Here is a 6000-nt window from a genome sequence, read left to right as displayed (position 1 = left end):
TGGAATTAGAATTGAATTGAATTGAATAGGAAGGGACCTTGGAGGTCATCTACTCCAACCCCACGCCGAAGCAGGAGACCCTACACCAGTGATGGTGAACCTTTTAGAGACCGAGTGCCCCCAAACCGCCTCCTCCCTGCCCATCCCCATGTCTCCTGCCCACATGGCCACCCACCACCTTTCAAAAGCCAATAGAATAAAAGGGAGTAGCACAGCTAAGGAAAAGGGGGGGAAAATGGCGGACTGCATTGTTTGGCGACCCCTGTGAAATGGTCATTTGACCCCAAATGGGGTCCCAACCCACAGGTTGAGAACCACTGTTCTAGCTGGTCCCCGAGTCCTGCAGCCATTTCTGTGCCATTGTAACAATAAGGAGACTGCTTTTGGGGTCACTCCACAATGGTTGGGGGGGGGGAACTAGAAGTAGGGAATGGCCAGGGACTATGCTGGGTTATGTTAAGAGTGCAGAATCACCTCTACTTTTGATCTTGGGACATCCAATGCCAGATCTTATCTTCTGAGGATTCCTGTTTTTCCCACCAAAGGCCGGGAGGGAGGTGGAAATATCATTTGGTGTGCATGTGGTGTTTGCATAAGAACATTTGTGACACTTTCAGACTGACCAGAGATTGTAAGTATTTCGTTATAAGCTCAGCTTATTTACACAGGCTTTTGCCCATGGGAAGCAAATTCTTCAATGAGTCATATCAGCAGCACCTGATGTGCTCAATTGTAGGCAAATATATAGAAATATCTATCTATATCCCATCATTTCAATATTTTCAGATCTTTTAGAGTTCCTTCTCTTCCTCCTTTCCTAAGGCCCTATTCTGATTTCCATCTTAGGGATTCTGAGCAGTTCCTCTCTTGCAGCTTCTTAAAAATAGTTAAATTAAAACTATTGGCATTTCCCTTCCAGAGGAATAGTTGGAGTCCCCCCCCCATTTCTACCTCTGGATATGTATCATTTGTCAGGCCAAGTAACTACCATTATGTGTAAAATGTAAGTGCACCCCATGTGAATGTTTATCAGATGTGGACATACCAATATTTTATCTTCATTCAAACAGTTTATAAAGATGATGTAACTCAACTACAAAATTCTGAAAAATTGACTTTTCGATCATTTATTGGATACAAATTAACAGATATGCCATTTCTTCTGACTTGCCTAGCTGACAACTTTGTCGATGATAGAGGAGGGAACTGCAGGGTCAGCTATACTGGACTTAATTCTTACTAATAGGGATGGAATGGTTGGGGGAGTAGAAGTTATAGGAACTTTGGAGGAGTGTGGCCACGTGAATTCGTGATAGTGCAGCCACAGACCAGTGTTTTAGACTTTTAAGAGAGCTGACTCAAACAAAGTAGGAGAGAGAGACTAGGAAGGATTCCGTGGATCAAAATTCTAGAGAGAAAAACAAGATAATTGGGAAACTGAAAAATGAAATAATACTGTCCACCCTCCCCCACAAAAAAACCCCACAGAGTAAGAAAAATAAGAGATGAAACCAGCATGATTGAACAAAGAACTCTCTGACAAGCTGAGGGACAAAAAAGACAAGTATAAATAATGGAAAGAAGGGCATATAACAGAATACCAGCAAATAGCCCAAATCTGCAAGGAGGGAGTCAGGAAGGCTATGGCTCAGAATAAACTAAGACTGGGAACAAATGCAAAAAAAAAAAAAAAAAAAAAAACCAGAAAAAGTTTCAATATGTAAAGAACAAGAAGAAAGTCAAGGAAATGATAGGTCCACTAATGGGAGAAAGTGGCAGGCAGCAGGAAGCAAGCATATCTGCTTAACTCTTTTGCATCTGAATTTATGCAAAAGGAAGAAATAGCCCAACCTATCAAAACCAGCATTGTGGTGGTAGAACAGGAGTGCAAGTCAAAATGGGCAAGGAATCGATAAGAAAATACCTATTCGTCTTGGATGAGTACAAATTGCTGGGACTAGATGGTTTATATCCCAGCAGATGTGATCTTGGAACCACTGAATGACATCAGTGGAGCATGGGGGAAATGGCCAGAGGACCGGGAAAGAGCTGATGTAGTGCCAATCTTCAAAAGGAGAAAAAAAGTGAATTCAGGAAACTACTGACCAATCAGCTTGATGTCAATATCTGGGGAAATCATGGGAAAGATTCAAGCAGCAGATTTGTGAGCACTTAGAAACAATAAGAGGATTCCTAGAAGCCAGGATGAGTTTGTTAAAAGCAGATCATGGCAAACAAATCTTTATCTTCTTCTAAGATAAAATGACTCAACTAATAGATCAAGGAAACACTGGGGATATGGTATATTTAGACTTCAGTAAGGCATTAGATAAAGTAGACCACAGCAGGCTTCTTGGTAAGAGAGAACAATGTGGGATAGGCAGTAACGCCACCAGAAGGATTTGCATTCACCATGTAGTTCTTTATTATTTATTTATTTATTTATTTATTATAGTATTTATATGCCGCCCAATCCCAAAGGACTCAGGGCGGCGTACAAGTTAAAACAATGATAAAACAATAAAATAAAACAGTCATACCGCGAGTCCGATCATATCCCGGCCCCCCGGGGACATCAGCCCCAGGCCTGCCGGAACAGGAGGGTTTTAACGGCCTTCTTAAAGGCCGGCAGGGTGGGAGTAGTTCGAACCTTGGGGGGAAGTTGATTCCACCAGGTCGGAGCCATCACAGAAAAGGCCCTTCCCCGAGGGCCCGCCAGCCGACATTGTCTGGCCGACGGGACCTGAAGGAGGCCCAATCTATGGGACCTCACCGGTCTCTGGGAACTGTGCGGCAGAATGCGGTCCTGTAAGTAACCTGGCCCTATGCCATGAAGGGCTTTAAAGGTGATAACCAACACCTTGAATTGCGTCCGGAGACCCACAGGTAGCCAGTGCAGCTCGCGGAGGATAGGTGACACGTGGGCGTACCTTGGCGCGCCCACAATCGCTCTCGCGGCCGCGTTCTGAACCAACTGCAGCCTCTGAACGCTCTTCAAGGGTAGCCCCATGTAGAGCGCATTACAGTAATCCAGTCTTGAGGTGACAAGGGCATGAGTGACTGTGAGTAAAGCCTCCCGGTCCAAATAAGGCCGCAACTGGTGCACTAGGCAAACCTGTGCAAAGGTCCCCCTGGCCACAGCCGATAGATGTTGTTCCAGATTTAGCTGTGAGTCCAGGAGGACACCCAAGTTGCGTGCCTGCACTGAGGGAGGTAAATTTGCCCCCCCCCAGGACTAAAGATGGACCATCCAGTTGGCCTTTGGGAGGCAAGACCCAGAGCCACTCGGTCTTGTCAGGGTTGAGTCTAAGCCTGTTCACCCCCATCCAGACCCTCACATCTTCCAGGCACCAGGCACATCACGTCGACTGCTTCACTGAAAGGACACGGGGTGGAGATATACAATTGGGTATCATCCGCGTACTGATGATACCTCACCCCGTGTTGCCGAATGATCTCACCCAGCGGTTCTCAATGGAATTACATCTCTGAAGGGACGCATGCAGTGGGGTACCTCAAGGTTGTATCTCCAGTACTCTTCAACATCTTCATTAACAATCTAGATGAGGGGATAAAAGGCAAAATCATTAAATTTGCAGACGACACCAAGCTGAGGGGAACTGTTAATATTTCTGGAAGATAGACTCAAGATTCAGAAAGATCTTGACAATCTAGAGCAATGGTTCTCAACCTTTTTAATGCCTCGACCCCCAACCTGTCGTAAGTTGAGGACTAAACTGGTGCAGCACCGTTTGCAGAATGGGACTTTTGGCGGGCTCAGCAGGGCAGAGACAGCCTGGACAATTTCTATTGGCTTTTGAAAGCCAATAGAATTAGACTATTCAAGAGAGTCTATTCTATTGGCTTTCAAAAGCCAATGGAATAAAAGGGAGTAGCACAGCTAAGGAAAAGGGGGGAAAATGGCAGACTGCATTGTTTGGCGACCCCCGTGAAATGGTTGTTCGACTCCAAATGGGGTCCCGACCCACAGGTTGAGAACCACTGATCTAGAGCAATGGGCCTTATCCAATAAGATGCAGTTCAGTGGTGAGAAAAGTAAGATATTTAGGCAGGAAAAGCCAAACGCACAGGTATAGAATAGGCAATACTTGGCTCAACAGTAGTAACTGTGAGAGGAACTAAGTGTCCTAGTAAACCATTACTTAAAAATATGAGCCAGCAGTGTGCTTCAGCTGCCAAAAAAGCAAATGCAGTCCTAGGTTGCATCAACAGAAGGATAGTATTTATTTATTTATTTATGAGACTTATATACCGCTTTAAGTGCAAGCACTCTCTAAGCGGTGTACACCAGTAAGCAATGTATATATATTTACATTGCCCCCAACAATCTGGGTCCTCATTTTACCTACCCCGGAAGGATGGAAGGCTGAGTCAACCTTGAGCCGGTGAGATTTGAACCGCTGACCTGCTGAACACAGTCAGCTAAAGTGGCCTGCAGTACTGCACTCTAAGTGCTGCGCCACCTCGGCTCAGGTATCAGCACCAGGTGAAGTCATAGTACCGCTCTATGCTGCAGTAGTGATGCCACACTTGGAATACTGCATCCAGGTCCAGTTGCCATGATACAAAAAAAAATGATGCTGTGACAGTAGAAAAAGGGCAGAGAAGATCAACCAAAATGATAAGAGGTCTGGAGGCTAGGTGTATTAGCAGATGACATGGTAGCAGTCTTCCAGTACTTGAGGGGCAATCACAGAGAAAGGTTGACTTATTCCCCAAAGCACCTGAGGGCAGTATAAGAAGTCAGGGGAGAAGCTTGTTAAAGAGAGACCCTACCTGAAACTAAGGCAAGCAGAACTCCTGACAGTGAGAAAAATCAGTGGAACAGCTTGTTTCCTGGAGTCGTGGGTGCTGGAGGTTTCCAAGAAAAGTTGTAACAACTATTTTTCTGAAATGGCATGAGGACTCTTGCTTTGGACAGAGGGTTGGACTAGAAGACCTCCAATGGGGTCTAGGACAGTGATGGCGAACCTTTTAGAGACCGAGTGCCCAAACTGCAACCCAAAACCTACTTATGTATCGCAAAGTGCCAACAGGGCAATTTAATCTGAATACTGAGGTTTTAGTTTAGAAAAAACAACTCATACATTAACATCTTTTGTCTTAAAAGAAAAACCCAATGACAAAGCTTTCAATGATACAAACAACTTTTTACTGAAAGGTAAAAGTTTCCATTTGGCATGCTTTTGAACAATTAACGTGATTTTTTTGCTGTTGTATGCATGCTGATAATTTGTCTAACCTTAGCTTATACTTTGTAAGTTTGAGAGCAACACATGCAGCACTTGGGTCTTCTGTTAGTCTGTTTCTAGTGTCAGATTTGATATAATTCAAAGCTGAAAACAGCACGCTCGCTCTGGAGTGTTGTTTTGGCTAGGAAGGGGCTTGGGAAAGGGCTTTTTCCTGCGAAAACTTAGCCAAAGAGCGAGGCACGCATGCTCACAGAGAGGCTCCGAGTGCCCCCTCTGGCACGCGTGCCATAGGCTTGTCACCACTGGTCTCGGACAACTTGCTGCAGCCAACTCGCCACAGTCAACTTGCCCTGGCTAACTCACCATTGGACAATTCGCTGCCGGACAAGAGTTATATTCATATTGAAGAACAGGATAATTAAAGAAAGGTTGTCAAAGAAGGGGGAAAAAATGAAATGTGAATTACTAAACTTAAAATATTTTTTTAATTATTTTAAATAATTAAATTGATTTGTTGTCCCATGGCGAGTTGTCCGTGGCAGGGTGGCTCTGGCAAATGGTCCCTTTCTGCTCCAATGTCCCTCCCAGACCTATGATTCAGTGATCGTGTTGTTAGCCTATCTGCCCAGAAAGCTGGTTATTGAGGGAAAGCCCTTTAGCTTATCTTCTTTCTGGCAGATTAGATTTCTGCTTGAGACAAATTTTTCACAGGAAGGAAAAGTTCATTGTACTCATTGACCTAAGTTCTATCTATCTCTGTTAAGCTTTTAGTCCTTGTGTCATCAAG

Source organism: Crotalus tigris, unplaced genomic scaffold, assembly GCF_016545835.1.
Source record: "Crotalus tigris isolate CLP2741 ecotype Arizona unplaced genomic scaffold, ASM1654583v1 scf7180000017968.19369539983:2297261, whole genome shotgun sequence".
Lineage (NCBI taxonomy): Eukaryota > Metazoa > Chordata > Lepidosauria > Squamata > Viperidae > Crotalus > Crotalus tigris.
Note: the sequence above shows the minus strand (reverse complement) of the source record.